This window comes from Epargyreus clarus, unplaced genomic scaffold (assembly GCF_041222505.1).
Source record: "Epargyreus clarus isolate Ecla_fem2 unplaced genomic scaffold, WU_Ecla_fem_2.2 ptg000018l, whole genome shotgun sequence".
Lineage (NCBI taxonomy): Eukaryota > Metazoa > Arthropoda > Insecta > Lepidoptera > Hesperiidae > Epargyreus > Epargyreus clarus.
This window is the reverse complement of record NW_027332226.1, coordinates 15,617,335-15,640,857: the sequence shown is the minus strand read 5'-3', so window position 1 is coordinate 15,640,857 and position 23,523 is coordinate 15,617,335. Positions and strand designations below refer to the sequence as shown.

At 35.9% G+C, this 23,523-nt stretch overlaps 1 pseudogene; it reads left to right on the top strand.

The window, feature by feature from the left end:
• The first annotated feature begins 5,175 nt into the window (after positions 1–5,175).
• Positions 5,176–7,977, top strand: LOC140749600 (uncharacterized; annotated as a pseudogene).
• Positions 7,978–23,523: the final 15,546 nt, after the last annotated feature.

Sequence of the window (23,523 nt, the reverse complement as noted above, 5' to 3'; positions counted from 1 at the left end):
CATGGACCACATACACACGCTGCGGCAGGTGGTACAGAAGTCCGAGGAGTACAACCTGCCGTTGTGCGTGGCTTATGTGGACTATGAGAAAGCCTTCGATTCTATCGAGACGTGGGCGGTATTGGAGTCACTCCAGAGGTGCCAGATCGACTATCGATACATCGAAGTGTTGAAGTGTATGTATAAGGCAGCCTCAATGACGATCCGATTACACGACAGAAGTACGAACCCCATCCAAGTGCAGCGAGGTGTGAGACAGGGTGACGTATTGTCTCCAAAACTGTTTACCGCTGCACTGGAGGACGTGTTCAAACTGATGGAGTGGAAAGGATTCGGCATCAACATCGATGGCGAATACATCACTCACCTTCGATTCGCAGACGATATCGTCATCATGGCGGAGTCGCTGGAGGACCTCAATACCATGCTCAATGACCTCTGTGACGCCTCTCAACGGGTAGGTCTTAAGATGAACATGGACAAGACGAAGATCATGTCTAACGTCCATGTCACACCCATGCCGGTCGTTGTAGATGGCGTCACACTCGAAGTTGTTGACGAATACGTTTACCTGGGACAGATAATCCAGATGGGTAAGTCCAACTTCGAGAAAGAGGTCACTCGTAGAATCCGACTCGGTTGGGCAGCGTTCGGGAAATTGCGTGACATCTTCTCATCCAAGATACCTCAGAGCCTGAAGTCGAAGATGTTCGAGTAGTGTGTGTTGCCAGTGATGACGTACGGTGCCGAGACGTGGTCTTTCACTGTAAGCCTTATACGAAGACTCAAAGTCGCTCAGCGAGCTATGGAGAGAGCTATGCTCGGTATTTCCCTACGCGACAGAATTCGTAACGAGGAAATCCGTAGGCGAACGAAAGTTACCGACATAGCTCTCAAAATAAGCAAGCTGAAGTGGCAATGGGCTGGCCACATAGTTCGCAGGACCGATAACCGGTGGGGTCGGAAGGTCCTCGAATGGAGACCACGTCTCGGCAAAAGGAGTACAGGACGCCCCCCGACCAGGTGGACTGACGACCTGAAGCGGACGGCGGGTAACCGCTGGATGCAGACGGCCCAAGACCGGTCGGAGTGGCGCAGACTAGGGGAGGCCTATGTCCAGCAGTGGACCAGTAAAGGCTGATGGATGGATGGATGAATTATTTTTATTGTAATAATTACTTTCATATGGGATTTGAACTTACTGTATTTTAAATTAATAAAAGCACTCTTGATTCATATTTTGGTTTCCGTTACGCCTCAACTTTTCGTGTTACACTTGATTTTACTCCTCATAAAATTTCCGTACCGGGCCTTATAACTCAAATCGTTTCTTAAGGAGTAAACTCCAAAAAAACGCAATTTTGATATTTGGCGTTGGTCCTTCGCAAATCAACTCGGGAGGCACCACCGGCACTCATCAAATCGACAAAACATAGGATAGATTGATTGTTAATAACTAGAGTTACTGAGACACACATGATGTAAAACTTAAACACGCGAATCCGCGAACAGCCGCTAGCACAAACAAGTGATTTCCTTGCGAATAAGTTGTGTAACGAAGCAGGAACTAAGCCGTCAACAAGTAACAAGTAACGAGCGGCATGACAACTGTAACGATCTCCCACCGAGCTGATAACAGCCGGTGTGAGCGCGGAGCGGGAATAATTAACCACTGCTCTTCTCATGTACTTAGGGGAACGATTTAAGTTTTTATTAAGTGGAAGGTGATATGATTGTTGTATGATAAAAAAGTGCTTGAAATAGCTTCAGGCCCATTAGCGTAAGGCTTATTCTATATGAAGGTTTTAGGAAAAGAAGATACGCGTTATGGAGACTCTTTCGCAGCTTCTCATCCTTAAATGAAATACAATGCGTAGTAGATTATTAATAACGAAAAAGATTAAAACGGTAATTTTGATATTTAGCTTTGTTGGTCCTTCGCAAATCAACTCCGGAGACACTACACCGCGTGAGGCTGCTATGTTATGGTTTGAAGGGTGTGGTAAGGATAAGACCCTTATACTAGGCACTTCATATCTATTCTCAAGGGTAGCAACGTATCTATGGCCATTTAGTTTCAGTGTATCTATTATCTAAACACACTCAAGCGGACACCAATGTATTACTGAGATGCTTATTATCTCAGCAATAAACATTATAAGTTCATTTACAGTCATATTCAAACCGCTTAGCCATTTTAAATGTTTAAGGCTCTTAATCTCAAATGATATATTTTAAACTTTGAGAAAAAGTTACAGTCATTACTCACTATTGGACCGATAGAAAGTTTCAAGATGAGGTCTTCAAAACTAGTGGCTCGTAAGTCAATTTAAAAGTGTTCCGTACATAGTTATAAATTCTCTCTCTGCTTCAGAGAAACTCTAGATTTCGCTCATTTTGTGAATTAACGATTTTAAAAGACTTTATTATAGAATCACTAAAAAGCACTTATATTTACTCGTAATAATCATTATTGAAATGAAAATAATCATAAAAATTTAAAATCACATTTATTATAATTATTATATAGGAGTAGCAGACAAGCATGCAGTCCACCTGATGGTATGTTACTAATGTCGCCCATGCTACCTGCGGCCGCCCACAGATGCGCTGCTACCTCTGAGGAATAGCTGGAACTCCTAGGAAAAGTATGTCTCTCTTACCACACCCTTCAAAACAGAATACAGCAGCGCTTAAACACTACTATTAATAGGCAGAAATAGGTGTGGCGGAGGTTCCGCCGGAGTCGAAGAAGAAAGGGTTCCACCCTCTACAAAAAAAATCTGTCAAAAAGACAAATATTGAAATTGGTTCAGTTATTTGAGAAAATTAGTTGTTTAACCCATAGACTTAGATTTGTTTCGCTACGCTACCAAATTGTTTTCCCATAACCATCAGGTTCCTATAGTATATTTTAAGGCATCAGTCTACTGGCTCATGGAATTACGTATCGACCATACGACAACCTAATGACACTTTCAGATACTTACTTGGCCGAGGACTATGAGTTAAGAAAGTGTCCTACAAATTTGATATGATAATAGTGGATTTTTCATGTATTTAAAATCTCACGATAAGTGTTTCTTAAGTTTAATAAAATTTTCACCACAATACGATTCTTTATCATTGAACTTTAATTGATATCTGATACCTACGAATCACTTTTGTACTAAAGAACCTTGACCGCAAGCGCTTACCAGCGCGCAAACTGTGATTGCTTACGTCACAAGTCCATGTCATATCGAACATCAATCGTAATGTGCGAAGGGCTTCTACAAGAATTTATGAAGACACATCTTACATCATCATACATCTATACCAGTACCCTTACCATGAGTTTTCAAAAAATCCCACAATGTTACGTTACGTTTACTCAATCCATTATTCTGTTCCGTTTGCTTTGTAGACTGAGTAAACGTAACAATAAGTAAGTGCTCAAGACTTTTTGTCTACCTCACATGTTCGCAAAAAAGAGAGACAAAACGTAAAGCGCCATTTTGTCAATTTAGACATTTAATGTTACGTTACTCTTCGTTCTGATACAATCCGCTAGGGACGCTGATTAGAAATTGTATGGGCAAGTACGTAAACAAATACCAAAAGAGTCATATTAGTCAAAACGTAAAAACTCATGGTAAGGGTACAGATTCGAATCAGTCGTCATTCTGAAACGATTAGGGAAGACGGATGACATTGGACCGTTCTCCACTCATTCATTCGTTCATATTCGATAGGGCCGTTTATAGACTTTTAAATAAAGGGAAGTAGATGGAGTGAACTAAAACTTGTATCTGTTAATTTAAATTTTAATTATACCTAACTTTAACGGTAACTTTATACTATAAGTGGAGTCCATGTGATTTCTACTATATTATTTGTGTTTTAACTATATAATATCGAAAATATTATTACAACGGTTTCATATTTTCATGTTCAAATATACTTTTGAAGTATCTACGATCGAACTCAATATAATATTTCTAATACCATAAGTTATTTAATATCAGAAATTAAATACTCATTCATTAAATGTTTAAGGAAAATATTAAGTGAAATGCTCTATAATAATATAATCTAAAAGTTTTCCATGAAAATTTTAACCGTGCGAACTACTTGTTACTGCTGGTTACTGCTACTAAGTTCATCATGTTCCGAGAACAAACCCATTGCTCCAAAATTATGGGTTCATGAGGATGATATAATATGTTCATAATATTATGTACTTTCAGATATCATATACATAGTTATTACAATTTTCATAATCTCTGTACAGTTCATTTAAGTACTGATTGAAGTAGTTTTCTTTAGACACCATAAAACTGGATTCCACCAAAATATAAACAAGTTAGTTAACTTTATGAACGCACCTCACACACCTTTAGCAGATTCAAATCAGTCGTGACTTTGCGGCGATTAGGTAAGATGAATGGCATCGGACCGCTCCCTCGTTCATCCATTCGTTCATAATGGATGTAGGGATTGGTGATTTTAAATTATTAGCTTAACCTCTGTTCAATGTTTGTGCAAATCTGGATCTCGTGGGCATCTCCAAATGACATAGTTAATCTCCCGTTATAGTACTAAAATATTTCATAGGTTCAAAACTAAATACTAAATGTAGAAATTTAGAAAAAAACATTTAATGTAGGTTATTAAAATATTTGTCCCTGTAGTTCCGGGACTAGAATAGGGCTACGGTATCCCCTGCCTGTCGTAAGAGGCGACTAAAAGGGGCTTTCGGGGTTACGGGCGGCAAGAGTGGGAGCTCGAACCGCCCGGCCAGCGGCCCCGGGAAGGACGACGGTATGTGTGGTCGCATACCGTCGTACACACCAGATGGTGTGGCGAGCGTCAAGCTACTCGTAAGAGGACTCCGGTTGCGTTCCTTTGGAGATCCCGGAGCCCTCTACGCGGCGCAGAGGACGGCCACCGGGGGGGTTTTAGTGCGGTAAAAATCCCACATAACCCGGCGTCGCCCCCACGTTGTCGGGTACCTTTTGAAGGTTTCCCCCTCGATAACAAAAAAAAAAGGTTCAAAACTAATTATAAAATAATTAAGAGTTTCATTATATATTGGTTCACACACTTGCGAGGACAGAAGTGTAGTGATTTTATATTCTGATTCTGATTCGTGCATATTTTCTATTAAATGAAATTTAATTATCAATTCCTGAGATGACAGACGTGTCGTATGAAAGAAAGGAATTTAAGAACCAATTACGGAATAGGTAAGTACCTGCCTACCCTGCCGGGTGGGATAACCATTAGAAAAAGAAAAAAGTTCCAGAAAAGAAGGTCTTATTTCGCCATTATAATAGCAGAGACAACTGCTGTCGTGATTTAGTTTTGCTAAAAGAATGAGACTTTTAAAATAGTTTAAAACTAATGGAGAATTATAAAATTCCTCTAATACAATTAAGTTGAAAACTAGAAGCAATTTCCGATATAGATAATCTTACTTAAAGGGCCTGTACGATGTATAAAGGCACATCACACACCCATCCCAGATACGAATCAATCGTGACTTCGGTACGATTAGGGAAGACTGATGACATTGGACCGCTCACTCACTCATTCGTTCGTTCATAATGGATGTTATGGAATTGCCAATTTCGTTATTAGCTTCGGATTTGTGTCTTTATTACTTTATCGTTATGTGTTATGGAAACAACGTTTACGTTATGTCAACTAACGTTAATAACAAAATCAATTGGATGTAGTATGCAAATTAAATAATTATCGGGAAAATCGTGTCCAAAGGATTGTTTAGCAACTAAATTGTTATAATACGTCTTGATCATCATAAATTAAGATTTATACATTTAGTCAACTATATGTACAGATAATAGAAATAACATGGAGAGGAAAAGTCTTATCTACGACTCCTATAACTTATTACCAATTGGTTATTTAATTTCTTTAGAAACTTAGTATTCCATCAGAATTATTTTAAAATGGCTAATGTTCTATAATCGGTCTTTTAAAATTTTATATTAGAGACAAACTGGCTATAAAACTGAAATATGCGTCAGATTTCTGGGCGAATATCGTATGTACTTTATCATGAAAATCTTTATGTAGAGTGAATTTCGTAATAGTAAAGTAATGTAGGTAAGGTAAATTATGTACATATAAAAACTTTTAAGTTCGACTCCGGCGGCATCAGCGCCATACCTATTTTTTCCTCATACCAGCAGTGTTGAGCGCTGCTGTGTTCTGGTTTGAAGGGTGTAGTAAGGGAGACATAATTTTCCGAGACGTTCCAGCTTACTCCTGGGGTAGTGGCGCACCTGTGGCCGATTCCAGCTAGGAATACATAATCCTTGTCCCTGTAGTTAAGGGACTAGAATAGGTATACGGAATCCCCTGCCTGTCGCAAGAGGCGACAAAAAGGGCTCGAACCATCCAGTAAGCGACCTCGGGAAGGACAGCGGTATGTGTAATCGAATACCGTCGTAAACAGCAGATGGTGTGAGAGAAGCGAAAACTGCTCCCCCAGGGCGAAGCCCGATCGGGGCATCGCGCTTGGAGGACTCCAGTTGCGTTCCGTCGGAGATCCCGAAGTTCTCCAACAAGCGTTGTGGACGGCCACCGGGGGCGTTTTAGTGCGGTAAAAATCCCACATAACCCGGCCTCGGTGCCACGTCGTCGGGTACCTTTTGAAGGTTTCCCTCTCGTTAAGAAAAAAAAATACTTAATCCTACCTGGGGTTGATTACAGATGCCATGGGCGGCAGTAGCCACTTACGATCAGGTGGACTGCATGCTCGTCTGCTACTCCCATATTAGAGAATATATATATATATATATATATATATACAGGGTGTCTCAAAACGATCCAACTATTTCAAGAGTGAGCGAGAAGCAAATAAGGCGCGGGGGAGGAGTGGCGCGAGCGTCGTTTACTAAAGCGTACCTTAAATTTTTAGTTGCCATCATGCCGTACACGGGAGAACAACGCTCGTTTTGCGTGCGCGCGTATTTCGAGAACAATCAATCACTTATTCCAGTTCGACGGATGTATCGGTTACATTATCGACTGCGCAAAATTGCGGAAACTCCAAGCAATGCAACAATTTTAGCTTGGATCCAGACATTACTACTGGAAACACTATTGGCGAAATCCATCACGGCCGTCCAAGGACAGCAAGAACGCCTGGAAACATTCAGTCTGTTGCAGATCCTGTAAGCCGACAGCCTCGACTCAGCGTTAGAAAGCGTGAGTCTCAGCTTGGATTATCAAGAGCGACAATTCACCGCATAATGCGATCTGATTTACACCTAAAGGCCTATAAAATACAGATTGTGCAAGCTCTTCATGAAAATGATTACGTTACAAGATTGAATTTTGTAAATGTAATGTTAGAGAGATTTAACAATTTCAACAACATGTTCTTTAGCGATGAGGCACATTTTCATTTAGACGGATACGTCAATCGTCAAAATTGTCGTTTTTGGGGAGAAACGAATCCACAGACATTACATAAACGCCCGTTGCATAGCCCCAAAGTAACCGTGTGGGTCGCTATGTCGGTGCATTATTGGGCCGTACTTTTATGAAGATAGCAGAGGACATGCAGTGACTGTAACTTCTGCACGCTATGTCGACATGATACGCATTTTTTTCGGGCCTCAACTGCAACAATGTGAGCATTATAACCGGCTGACATGGTTTCAACAGGATGGGGCCACATCGCACACTACTAACAGCTCTTTAGCTGCATTGCACGAGTTGTTCCGAGAAAAGGTGATTTCACGAAGAGGTGATATTGAATGGCCACCTCGGAGCCCTGACTTGATCCCACCTGATTTTTTCTTGTGGGGTTATCTTAAGAGCGTAGTCTACGAGAATAATCCACGAAATTTGACAGATTTAAGAAACAATATTGAAGAAAAAGTCAGGAGTATTCCTCAACCACTTCTTCAAAAAGTTTTTGAAAGTCCTCTCCTCAAACCGTTTGCGTACCAAACGGTTTGAGGAGTGTCGTCAACGTGATGGCCGTCATTTAAATAACGTCGTGTTTAAAAAGTAAAATTTTGTTCCTTATCTTTTAATTCATACCAATAAATGCATACAAAAATAAGTTTAATGTATTTTTTCCCAACTAAAATAGCTGGGTCGTTATGAGACACCCTGTATAAACTATATATATTAAAAATTATTTTGTCAGAATTTTGAGTAAAATATAAGCACGTGAATATATTTAAGCATTCTTCATAAAATTTTCGTTTTCATTATACATGTACAAACTACAACCTTGTTATTTAAAATGTTTTCTTTCAGCAAAATGTCAAAGCCTTTTGCCCTATAAAATTGTACACAAATTATTATTTTAATACACGACATATTTATAACCAGCGGAGCGCGACAACGCTTCGTCGGTGAGGGCCGAGAGGACATTGGGGTTGATCCCTCGTGGACAAATCGCGACTATAATGTACCCTTACCCCACGCTTTATTTCTCAGACATTATCTGCGTTACACATTCATCTTAAGCGGGGTCACCTCATTTTACTGTCTAAGTGGTTGATTTTCTAGAGCTGATACAAAAAAATCTGTGTTCTAAATTCCGCTGCTTAATTTCCAGCTGAAAATGTAGCCGTGGCTTGACGATAATGTCATTATAATAAGTATTAATATCTCTGGTATGAAAGTACTGTAATACTCGTAACAGAAATACTAGTAATAGTATACTCGTAAGATATTACTACTCATTTCGATAGCTCCTCAAATGGTTTTCAACAAACCTTACGGCTGATTCCAATTCTATTTACATTCGGTCAGATGACCATGAGTGGTTCTACATAACATGAACAACATGCTTATTTGATGTTCCATTATACAGAACAAACTCCGTTTTGAAAGTTTAGATATATTTAGATACACGAGATCTTTCAACTTACTTCTTACTTAGAGTATGGAAACGCATTTTAAGTAACACTTCAAGTTGTTCCTATCATAAATAAAGTTGTGTACAAATTTTAATACAACTTAGTGACATAGATGTAACAAGCTTCGCTCATGCTTCTTGCAGCTTAATTTTTATATTTTGACTTAGTTAAATTCCCCCGTCAAAATGTTTTTACAAATTACAGCAGAGCACTCAACGAACCTAATGGCTATATCACGATGATGGACATATTTCAGCGGCCACGCCATATAATAAAATTGGAGTTCCTGTTTGAAAATTTTAATAAGTAATCTTATTTGCATTTTTTACTAAAGTAAAGAAGGTCGCCTGATGGTGAGTTACTGCCGACAATGGACATCGATTTTTTATCCCAGAAAGTATTGAAGTCCTACCTAAGATCGGTCATATATCCGTTACCCTTGAGGACTAAATTGGAATGCCTAGAATAAGTATGTGTTAAGAGACACTTTTCAAACTGGAAAAGAGTAGTTGCTGTTATTAGGCAGGAATGGGTGTAGCGGCAGTGCCTACACCTTTGTGACCAGGCTCTCATACATAGAAGGATCAAAGTTCGATTTCTACTCAAAATATTAGCACAAATTAACGATTAAAGTAGGTGATGATAATAAAGTAGGTAGATTGATTGTTGATTGGTCTTGTTATTGAAAGAGAGACATTTTACAGCTATTTTTGGCCATCACCACCCATGAAATCCTTTATCGTCACTATACTCTGAAAATCCTAAAATAAACAAGTTTGAAAACACTATTTTACTTCATTTCATTTTCACGAACTTGGGAAACACTTTTTGAGAGGCACTTAAATATAAGTAAAGTTTATTTTATTTCATGGTGATCTGAAATATAATTGAGAATTACAATGTAGTATCCTTCTTCCCACTCGTCGGCATCGCGATTGTTTAGCCTTTTAAAAACAAAAAAGTTTTAAGACCTCTGACACTGCGTATGACAGTGACGCTATATTGACAGCTACCTCACTTCTTTTTCGCGCTTCCAAGGCATCGTGATACTATTTTTTCAAAGTTTTGTTAAACGTGTATAGTGAAGCAAAGCTAGTGAAAAAATGAAGAAAATGGAAACTAGGAATGAAGAATCACGTCTGCGTAGTTGTAGTCGCAGTAGCAGGAATTTACGAAGCACTTCTTCGGATTGGATCACCGGTTCAGAGGTTATGTACAAATTACTTACCAGGTATGTAAGAAAATAATGCATTATTCACATTTTACAGTATGTGTGCACGACTATAAAAATGCCTAAATAACTAACATATGCTCAGAAAGAAACTATATTGTTCGAAAAACTTTCTCGTATCTACAACCTCAAAACTATTCGCGCACGCCAATCTCGCTGTTGCACGTTACAGACACCAAACGGTGCTCATATTCGCCATTAACCGTAAGATGCTTGCATTTTTATGCATATAATTTAGCAATTAATGGTCCAAACATAAAATGCACCCGAGCCACGAGTACCACCCACCCGAGTACGAGATACTCGTGGCGTCGCTTTGTCGACACTAAATGGTTCCCATGTTCACCATTAAGCACGAGATGCTGGCCCTAACATTTATATGTGACAAATGTTCGAATATTCAAAGAGTCACAACCGTCGAGTACGAGATACTCCTAGTTTTACTTTGTTGACACTAAACGGTTCACTCATTCGCCATTGAGTACGAGATACTCGCGCTAACATTTCTATGTGGCAAGTGGTCGAATATACAAAGCATCAGAACCGTCAAGTACGAGATACTCCAAGTGTTACTTTGTTGACACTAAACGTTTCACTCATTCGCCATTGAGTACGAGATACTCGCGCTAACATTTCTATGTGGCAAGTGGTCGAATATACAAAGCATCAGAACCGTCGAGTACGAGATACTCCAAGTGTTACTTTGTTGACACTAAACGTTTCACTCATTCGCCATTGAGTATGAGATACCTGCGCTAACATTTATATGTGGCAAATGGCTTGAATGCTTCCATCACTAGCTATTGCACTAACAATACACAGTATAAAGCATGAATGATTTATAAGCACCAAGCTAGAGCTGCTACAACACAAGGTTATGCCAACCCTGTTATACCAACTCTGACAAAATAATTTTCAGAACCAGCTATAATTTCAGGAATCATTCATGGAGTTATTGCAAATAGCAAAACATATTTGTAACTATATGACAAAACAGTGTCCTAACAGAAATGGAAAATATTATGTCAACATACTGGGACAACGAGTGAATACAATAATATCATCAGAGTTCTCTAAAATTGGGAGGTATGTGTGAAGCAACTGGATGAATGACATATTCCAATGAGAACTGAGGAAATCAACCTGGTACATTTTGATGCTCTTCTCAGAATAACACTTTAACTAGTGCTACCTATAAAGGTCATAATAGGTCATTTATGCTCCACCACAATACACACGATAAAAATATATGTAATACATGGTGGAGAACAGAAAATAGGAATCATCACATTGCTGGTGCGCTAACCCAAAACAAATATAACCCCGTGCATATAAGAATCTTATCAGGATTCACTGCACAGCATGATGCTCATTAGCTCATCTAACGGAATCATACTGAAGACATTGAAACTCACTTAGCTGCATTACAAATGATAGAAGACTAGCTATCTTATCAGAAAACAATGTCTAAAATAGACATTTGTGACATAAATGTTTTATGCAGCACCCCGTTGCCAATTTTAAATTGGTTGAGATTGGTTGTTCCACACAAATCAATTGTGTTATATGATATTAAAATTTAATATATGGCGTCAAGATAAAAATCTTACAACATTGATGACAAAATTATTTTTGCATACTAGTTAATCCAATGCTCGATCTCAAATGGTAATAGATGTGCTCTTCACATTATCACATACACACTGGTGTATATACATGACAACTGTTTCATGTTAACCTGATATAGAACGGAAGGCATGTTCTCTCAAAAGAACCACATCAGGAGGACAATGATTAAGCAAACAAGACTCCGGCTTATTGATACTGACACATATCTGTCCAATATATTTTTAGTCACATGAAGAAAGAATACTATAAGTATCCCATATATTGGATCCAGCGTCTGAAGTCCTAGCTTTGATAGTAGCATTCTGTGTTAATACCTCAACACAATCGAGCAGAGTTCATTGATTTGTTATGGATACTCTATAGTTCCTACTCAATTTCAGCTGTTTTATAAGCAAATAACAGGTACAGGCAAATACCTATACATGGCTCAAAGTAAACAATATTACATGGGTTATATTGTAGTACCTCTTACTCACATATATACAAATTATGTATAATAAAAGTTAATCAGTTACCAGCTATATAAAGCTGTTTGATTTGATATCTTTTGGGCTAGGTATATATGAATATCCTAACATCCAGATTAGGTGTATTTCAAGATATTGCGGATTTCAGGAAATACTTGTATTATTAAGGTATAACTCTAAGGAGATTTGTATCAAGGAGTACAATCAGAACTATAATGCACCACTTAACTACTGGTACAGAGTACCTACTTAAAGTCATTGAGCTTACATAATATATATAACTCTATTATATATAGATGTAACTTGAATTGAAGTTTTTAAATTATCTATTTTATACACTGGTTTACAGTGATAAAATCAATCCAGAAGTCTGGAGTTGTCTTTGGACACAAATACCTTTATGATTTATTCTAAGGCCAGGTACTATAACAATACCTGCAATACTATAACAATACAAATGTGCTAAATAATAAATGTCCATACTTGTAAATAATTCAAAAACCTGGTTTAATATTACTTATTTATGTGGCATATGTGACATAAATGCAAATATGTGAATGTCAAGAGTGAACTTTATGTAGAAATGTGAGAATTTATACAAAATTAACATTTTGGATTTCGTTACACTTATCTTTCAGTGACTCAATAGGAATAAATACAGTAATAATTAAAGGTTTGGAAGTTCAGTCCACAAACATATGGTTAATTATTAAATATCTGCACATATTTTTCACTTTTACTGTACATAACTGCTTAAAATATGAGGTTGATCATCATGAAAAAATTGACTAAAGATTGGTAGTACCTATGTAATGTTTTACAACAGAAGCCTGGCACTCCCAACATTACAAAATGCAATCAAATAATAATATATTATTTATATTGTTGCTTAAACATTTCCTTTAGCAACACCGGGTTTATATAGAAACATGCATCATACATTTATACACCAGTCATCAGGTCAACAAATAACACAGCAGCCCATTAACCCTGGAATAAAGACAAGCATAATATGAGAATTGCTATTGCACTTAAGTCTTTATAATGTCTATGTTAGTTACAATAAAACTGAAATTGTTATAATTTCATAATGAAATTTAATAATGTCCACCATGGTAATATGTGACACATTAATGATATAAAAGTAATAACAATATTATTATATCATGCGAATGGCCAGCCATTAATATGATATCTTCTTTGGGTCTTTTATGCCTAGTGTGTATACCTAGATGCTCTTATTAAACATAAAACAAAGAAAGTAAGCTGCATGTCCAATCAATTCTCAAATGTAAATCTAGCATCCCTAGAATTAATAGGAATTCCCTAGGGGTATGTGTGATGAACGTTACTATATAGGACTCTAACATTACTATATAGGACACACATGGCAGACATCTTACCTGGAACAAAGAAAACTATATTATATATATAAATAATTATTATATATAGAAGATTTATCTAATTTCCTTCTCTTAAAGAATTAAGATGGAGAAAAATGTGGGTAATAACTTTATAATTTATCACTGGCAGAGCTGTAACTAGAACCTGTTGTGTTAGTAATCATTACAGGCTAAGTAAGCCAGAACCCCATGGAAATTATAAAATATTTGACTTATTAAAACTGAATTAATCCTGGAAATGCTCAGCACAAATACTTTTGAGTAAAGATAAGCTTTTCTGGTCTAGTCATGAATGGGGTTTGAAATAATCATATACATAAATACTGTTATGAAAACTGATATCAACTTATACATACACATTACTGATAGTTACACACATTTTTAGGAAAAGATGTTAGATCGAAAGTCAGATTGGATTTCAAAAGGAAACGCATCATAAGCTTTCCAACCAACCATATAGATATGTAACTTTACAGAGGGCATGCATAAGCATGGTACAGCAAAAAGTATAAGTAACTTTTGCAAATCCGATACATACCTACAAAAACAGGAAGTCATATAAAACTAAAATGTTTCATTGATCTAAGAATGATCATGTCCCTCTTGAACATGCACACTAATATAATGAAACAAAGTAGGTATAACACCCAATATTATACCGGGTATACCTACAACATAAAATATAAATTTATCTCACATGGGGCATATATCCTCCCAAGATCAAATCAAATACCCAATCATAATTTGTCAATAAATAATGGTATGAATTCCTAAATATTCAACATGGGATGGCTTCCTATTTTAATAATATTGGAATGCATACAATGTACCTACTGGTACATATAAGTATAGTATTATATAAAAGTACATTATTATATAATGCACATCACATATGAAACATATTTATACATATATTGCTACATAGCAAAGGAAATAGTATTATTTGTGTCAATAAAATTGACCAAGTAATTAATTCTACACATAATTATGACATACTATGGAGGGTAGAAAACATATTTTCGACCTTGTATGTATTTATTTTTTGCAAGGTGCAAAAGCTTGAATTGAATAATCATTAATACTGACTAAATTGCAATATTACTATTATTATTATTGTTGGCCAATTTTAGTAATAATATATTTAGAGAAAAATATTGCATTATTATTGCACTGAATATTATTTCATCTAATTCAGAGGGAATCTCACTTAGTACTATGTGTTTCAGAACATTTCATCCATATTATACAGTAAGAGTAAATATTCAGTTAGCAATCCTAATAATTATGTATATTTTATAATTATACCTAATTAGGACAAAAAATTCTTAGTAATATGATATTTTCATGTTGTATTTTTATATATATTTTATTATTGAGAATAAATCTCACTAAGCACTATGGATTTCACAACATCTCATCCATATGATGCAGAACGAACAAATATTCAGCAATGTAATTAAATCCATATAATAATATATATGTATGGTAATAAATCTTTAATTTAATTACATGTTCCATTGTTGCAGTTGTCTCTAAACATCTACATTGTAATTCTCAATTATATTTCAGATCACCATGAAATAAAATTGAAAATTAGACGAGCTTACCTGTAAGCGAAGTCTGATTATAATTTTATGAATGGTGATCTGAAATATAATTACCCACCCTCCCAAAATCAAAACCCATACTGCAACAATAAGAACAAAAGAGTCTCCTAGATATAGACAGCATGCATATTATCAAGGAGACTAAGTTGGAAATGATAGACTCTAAATTAAGTGAGGTAGCTGTCAATATAGCGTCACTGTCATACGCAGTGTCAGAGGTCTTAAAACTTTTTTGTTTTTAAAAGGCTAAACAATCGCGATGCCGACGAGTGGGAAGAAGGATACTACATTGTAATTCTCAATTATATTTCAGATCACCATTCATAAAATTATAATCAGACTTCGCTTACAGGTAAGCTCGTCTAATTTTCAATTAAATATCAATTGAAATTATAATTGAAATATACAAATTAAAACGTATTTTAGTTATCCGTATCAGTTCAGTGGCAACTTTACCAAATTCAACAGTACTCATTACTCATAAATAAATATACTCCTTTGTCCTCCTATTCGTTTCATTGTCTTAAACCTCCGTCTCCACCTAAAGTTATAAATAGGCATGCGAGAACGAATAAAAATCGATTTATTAATTATCGTTTTTACTTTCTTCTTGGATTTCTTCTGGATATGGATTAGTAATAATAATAGAATTTTGGGACTGAAGTCAAACTTGACCGGTGTAAAAAAAATATGGTCAATGATGGTCAAAAAGATGATTCTTGAAATTTAACGACAAAAAAATCTCGTGACGCAATTTGCTCTCAAATCAAATTCCATTCACAGACCGCGAAAAGTGTGTTGCCGAACATTCGTATTAAGTAATCGATTTGTAAAAAATAAACATAATTTGATTTGATTTGTAAAAAATAAACATAATTTGTAAAAAATAAACATAATTTGAACATCCCTTACTACTTTGAAAATCGATTAAATATCGATTCTTCAAAATCGATTATTTACTTCCATCCCTACATAGAAGTTGAAGTATAAAAGTTGAGGCGGCCTAATTAAGTTTCGGTCCGTTACGCTCAGGATAATTCCCTTTAAAGGGTGTCGCGAATTGATCAAACGGAATCCCTCGGACTTAACTAATTATTTCCAAATGGTAATACTTTGTCCTTCATAATGGTTAATTTCGTGCTCTCTATTGCCAATGGAATTGTTCTTAGCAATTCTATTGGAACTTTCATTTCAGATATTGTCTATTGAAATGCTTTACAAGGACTCTTGTCGTATTTATTTGAATATTGGACTGAAGGGTAACTTTGATTTATTTTATTAAAGTTTCGATTGAAATTTTTGAGATTGTTATATGTATCGACTTTGACATGAAGAACACTACATGCATCAGATTGTTTTTTTCAGGAATCCTTAATATTTTAGGGTGAAACCTTCTAAGGGCAATAATATACATGCCATTCATATATTACATAATTATGAATATTCTCAATATTAAAATAGATTCAGCTATTTTAAAGATCAATTTTTTTTTGTACCATGCTGTTGCAAAAGGAAGTACCCTTCATATTTGCACTACCGGCCAAATAAAATATGCCACAACCAATGTCTGGATCAACCTATATTTTTGTGTATGTTAATGGCATTCATAACACAAGGAAATCTAGGTATAACTAGCTGACTCAACAAACGTTGCGTTAGGGGTATGGAAAATAGATAGTAGCCGATTCTCAGACCTACTGAATATGCATATAAAATTTGGTGAAATTCAGTAAAGCCGTTTCGGAGGAGTACGGTAACTAACATTGTGACACGAGAATTTTATATATAAGGTAAGACCTATGTATTCTCTTTAAATAGTTCATCATCATCATCATCAACAACCCATTACTGTCCCACTGCTGGGCACGGGTCTCCTCACATAATGAGAAGGATTAGGCCATAGTTCACCGCGCTGGCCAAGTGCGTATTGGTAGACTTCACATACCTTTGAGATTTTTATAAATCTCTCAGGTATGCAGGTTTCCTCACGATGTTTTCCTTCACCGTTTAGCAAGTGATAATTAATTTCTAATACGCACATAACTTTGAAAAATTAGAGGTGCGTGCCTGGGATTTGAACCTCGGACCCCTCGATCGGGAGGCCGAGTTTCTTAACCACTAGGCTATCACAGCTGTTTAAATAGTTAGTTAGCTAAAATAGAATATGTATATATTAAATTTCTAGCAAAATTCGGAATTTACCTTTGTGTTTCATTTACAAATCTAGGAAAACAAACTGGAGCTCGTCTAGAAAGTTCTGAAGAGCATGGTTATGCAATCAACATCATAGTTAGACACGAAACAGAAGTTCCGACTTAAAGCCTTTAGTCTCGAGTTTCAGATCAAAGCCTTTCAGAACTTCGAAGTTAGTGTGAATAATTCTCACAAACATTAATTGATGGCTAATTATTATTATTTACTGGGAAACATAGCTGTAAGTTTATTATTTTTTAGTTAATAATAAATTTCCTTAATCTACAATAATTTGCAAAAAATTGTGCATGTTTTTTACCCAAGATCGGTTTTGGAATCTTTATAATAATATTATTTTGTAATATTGTGTATATAAGTCATAGTCAAGATTTTGTATTTCTCTATAAGTATCTAGTATAAGATTGAAGGAGTAAACAGGAAGTGGCCACGGCCGCCCTTGGACATATGTGACCAAATCCATAAAGAACAAGGATTCTATCTAAAGTCAATCATATGAGTTTCTACTTCTGATGATTGATTGTCGCCTTAAATCAACCGGCATCCCACACCCCTCCACCCAAACGTAAGAAAAGCGTAGAGGTGTTACGCTTAGAATTAAAAAAATGAATTTTCGCTACAATTTCTTGAATTAATTTAAATGGTGCTACTCTTTGATTCAATAATAAAAACACGAATACTACCCCAAGGGAGTTTTTACCCAGTAAAATCGTAATCCAAAAATCACGTTTTACAGGGGTTACTGAACTGACGCCCAGGGGATGTTGGAACAGCGTTACAAAGCTTGGGGGTTGTTTATGGGGGCGGCCACCCAATTCCTGGAACAAAATGGGCCAACAGCGGCTAATTCTCAATTTTCACTTAACTTGGGTCAATGTACAGAAATGTATTTGTGATAAAATAAAATAAAGAAATAAAATATTTTTAAATTTTAATGTTTAATAATTCTTTATTTTATTTTTACAGAATAGTCATAAAACGACTTATAAATTACTATTTTTGTTTCGTACAATCAAATACGCCCTTTATTTATGCTTTTAAAGTAAATTGTAATGATCCGTATAAGTTTTTGTTTATTAAAAATATACCTAACACATGCCTATAATAATCCAATAAGCATGGAAAATGGTCTGTGTTATTTTCTTCTAGTTCTAAGTTATTTTTAAACTAAACATATAGGGCGCCCGGCAAATTGTGCATACGCACACATTAAAAATAGTTTGTACCCTCTTTATAGGTGTTGTTCTAATCTCGGGACCAGAATAGAGTCATACCTATCATAAGAGATATCTCTTTAGCCAATTTTTATCGAATTAGATACTTATATGAAACAGAAATAGATTATTCCAACATGAGTTAATTAATATAAAGTGCAAAATTACACAAAATTCAAATAATCAAGACATGGTATAATTACTATAAAACAAAAAGCCCCACTAATTAAAATGAATTACTCGAAAAAGTATCTATGCAATTCCCTATGTCCCCTATGTTTTTCTCTCAGTTTAGACGAATATCATAACTACATATTTACTACCCATTTTTTGTTAAAATCTATCAAGCCGTTTGTGTTTCAGGGCTTGCCAAAGAATACGCCACACATACATGCGCTCGAAAAACATTACCCGACTGCAGAGGGTAAAAATTAATGTAGTGCTTATCTCGCCTAGTTTTAAGAAGGGAGAGACAACAATGAAGCCGCATGAAGAAACAGTTCAAAAGGATGCATGTAGATCTCGTGCGAGCAGCCCTCGAGGGCGGCTGGTGAATGGCCCTTGTGGCTGCCCTACGACGGTCGTTGTGCCCGTTTCGTGATACTTCCTGGAGGATTTTGTACTTCTATGATTATGCTCTGTTTTGAATTATTTTTGGATTTTTGATGAAATTTGAGTAGCGGACGAGCGTGTGTCCACGTCATGGTGTTGTTGATAATCCATTCCAGATAAGATTTCCGTCCAATCTGGGATCGATCGAAAACTAAGTTAAAATGCCTGTTGTTTGACTTCATACTTCAAACCAGAATAGTTCAATTTGATAAAAATATTTCGAAAAAAACTTTGTCGCGAGCACTCAAATAAAAGTGCAAAGGTAAATATTGTCCTCCCGAACAGAGTCGCGAGCTTAACTAGAACTAAAACACAATATGCATGTTTCAAACATTTTGTGTTACGTTATTCACAATACTTAATTTTGCATTTACTTACACTTTACGTATTTACTTTTAAGATCCGAAAAGCATTTAAAATGCAATAAGTAGTTATGTTCCGTCAGAAAGCGATTTACTGCAACAATTTTCTCTCTTAGATTTTCCCGACCAGCAATTTCAGTCTGAGTTATTTTATAGTGACGCGATACGAAAATCTGAAAACGGAAAAATGTTCACTACCTGTAACGTTGCACAGAATTGCCTTAGGCTCACATATATTTCACGGGAAAATTCACGTTTCAAGCATTTTTTTCCTTCGAAAACAACTTGGTTTCACAACGTGCGCTCCGAATTGAAAATATAGAGTTTGTAACTCAAAGCGCTATGTTACCGGCGGTTAAAAATAGATATTGGCGCTCTTCGGGATGTGAATGGAATGGCCAGTTTTGTAGCTCGTTCTTCTTTTTGGTTATTTCTTAAAAAGGATATACTGACATAACGATTGCGGAAAAGATGGATATTGTGTACCATTTTTGGTGATAAGGGAATTTTTTAAAGGTACTACAATCCCATTCGGTGACCATTAATTTTAGACAATATAAACAAAGATACAAAAATACCAAAAAATGGTAGGGGATATAATTAACTTTAAGTCTTAAAATTTAAAATATTTATGATGTAAAATATATTGATTAAGTATCACTTTCTAGTACAAATTGAGAAATATTATATAAGTTTCCTTAGCCTCATTCAGATTTTCAAAAATCGCACACATTTCTAATTAGTTATAAATTGTCAAAAAATATTTATTAATTTTTAAACAGCTATAAAAATACTTATAATATTTGTATAGATATAGTAAGTGCCCTTGAATAACTTGAATTTCTTGATTAGCGGAGCAGAAACTCCTCTCGAATAAACTTGAAAATCTGTCATAATCATAAAGCAAACATTACTAGCAGAAATCTTCAAAAAAAGTTGATATGTACTGAGATTGCCAGCTTAGGAAAATTTCGCGGAAAATGTAGTGTTTCTAGAAAATCACCTTCCACGCCGTGAGTTTGGAATAGGAAATGTGTGGGTAAAGAAATCGCTTTCGCCTTAATGTTGCTAGTTTTAGCAAATAAAAATGTCAAACACGGAATAGAAATTTCGAAATCGTAACGTAAAAAAATTAAAGATAAATGTTGGTTGTTTACAGGAAAATTTGTCAGTATTTTTTTAAATGCGCGCATGCATGAATCGTATTTAACATAATATTGTTTAGTTAATAAATAAATAAATGAATGAATAAATGAAGGAAGGAATGAATAAATAAAGGATTGAATTAATTAATTAATTAATGAGCGAATGAATGAAATTTCCTTTTCCAAATAAATATAATTGAACATTTTTTTTTGTTATTAGAATTTTGAAGGTAGTAGAACCCATCTTGGTTGCGAATACAGTGTTAAGACATTGCTTTGTTCTGCATTGAAGCATGCGGTAAGGGAGACATAGTTTTTCGAGCCATTCTAACCTGTAGCCGAACCCACGTAAGACAAATCTACAAGACTCAAATTTTATCTCGGGTTGATTACAGTTGTCTATGGGCAGAAGTAGCCACCTATCATAGGATGGATTGCGTGCCCTTTGCTATTTCTGTGTTATAAAAAAAATAAAGTAACGATCGAGCAATGCGCATAATGGTAAGCGGTCTCGATTTGAGTATCTGTCAAATTGATCTCTTCCTAATCTCATACCGCTTTAGGCACTCATAAATCGTAGTAAGTGATATTACTATTTAATAGAACATAAATTTTATGTACTATGCTTGTACTATATATTGGGGACGTTAGCTTTAGCCTTTGAAGCTATCGCTAGTAATTAAGATGTTCTGATTGCTTATTTACATACAGGGGCTGCTGTTTTGAAATGAAATTAAATGAAATATATTTTATCGCAAGTTTGTAGTACACAAAGATAGTTACAGCAAGAGAAGTTCGTACATTTAGTAGCATAAATGTACGAACTTCTCTTGCTTATATCGTATGAACGTACGATTTAAAATATTAGTGTTCAGATAAAGTATTAGTCTACATTTACTACACGTTACACGTTTAATCGTCGTCGACCTTTTCCCATCGATGACCGCTGGTCTTCTCCCAGAATGAGAAGAGTTTAGACCATAGTCCACCCGCACTCGCTTCAAACACTTTTGAGATTTTTTAAGAACTCTCTCTCTGCTGTTTTACTTATCCGCACATAACTTTGAGCCACATATTTCGTAAGAGAGATAAGATGGATAATTTTCGGATGGAGACCACGTCTGGGCAAATGAAGTAGAACATGCCAACAAGTCTACCAACGGGGTGGATTGACGCCCCGAAGAGAACAGTACCGTTGTAATCAAACCGCTACATTGATTGAAGTGACTTTAAAAAAACTCTGACTGCTTTTTAGTGAGAATGTTCAGGTTACCTGTTAAAAATTTCTACTTTTTTACGGAGGTCTACGTAAACAGAATTTAACGTAGAGTTCAAGATTCTGTATTAACATTATCATTCATATGATATACAAATTTGTCTATAGCACTCACGATATAAGATTTTTTCTATAATATAGAAGAAGCAGACGAGCATGCAATCCATCCAACGGTAAGTAGTTACTGCGGCCCATTGGAATCTGTTATCAACCACAGATAAGTACCCGCGAGGACTAAGTTGGCATGTTTTGAAAAAGTATGTCTCCCTTATCACACCCTTCAAACTATTATTTGGCAGAAGTCGATGTAGCGGTCGTGGTATCAGAGTCAAATTATAGAGGGTTCTACCACCTTCAATCCTAGTGTAAGGCTGTAAGTGTAGAAAGGGTCTTTATTGTAATTCTCATAGTTACCACAACAGCACTGCATCTGCCGGAAGCGCAACTTCGCTAGTTTTAATTAACGCAGAACAAAATGGCCGCCGCGGCAGCAGCTCTGCGGTTATTGGGTTTTATTTCAACGTAATGCTGTCATTAGCAAAGTTTACCGGTACGGTGATACAGTTTAAGAGCTTTATATTAAAATAAGCTTTAAGGTGAGCTTTTGGCTTAATATGTCCCCAAAAGTTTATGTATAATGTATTTAGAAGGTGGTAGAATCCCATTGTGGTTTAACCGTCATTACTATTTCTGCGTAATAACAGCAGTGTATAGCGACACTGTATTCTGGTTTTGAAGGGTGTGGTAAGTGAGACATACTTTTCCAAGTCGTTCCAACCTAGTCCTCAGTCTTAGTGCGCCTACCAGAGAATCGACTCGTTTCGGTGACACGTTTTTTGTTTACGAATTTAGTAATATAATACCAACATAATCTGGTCTTATATCTGCTTCAGGTTACTCTTACTAGACACAGAAAGGAAGCTATTTCTAGGGATTATTTAGGTCTGGTAATTGATTTGTGGATGTAACCATAATAAACCTGCAAAAAAAAAAAAAACACTTAAAACATCTTTTCAAGGTACAACCTACATGTTTAAGTGAAATTTACCTTCATTCAAAGTTTGAACTACCACAACTCAGCACTACCACATTTTTTACGTCTTTCACAAGTACTTTACTTAAACCTTAACCTAACTTCAACCACGTTTCTATTAACATTGCTTAGTCGCTGTTCGTGGAACTTTTCAATCGATTTCAAACTAACTTTCCTCTTACAAGTGGCTTACATATTCCCGTAAAAATTCCATAGTAACTCCGGTAGTTTTAATTAACGGGGCACCAAATGACGCCTTATGCAGCGCTGCGGTTATTGAATTTTATTTCCACCGTATACTTTCATTAGGGAAGTTCTTTACAATGTATTGTCATACGCTTTTTCTATATTAGGTGTTTTGTTCTTCAAGTTTTTTTTAGTATATTGATAGGTATGATACAATGACCATTGACTACTGTTGTTTTTCATGTATATCTATAAA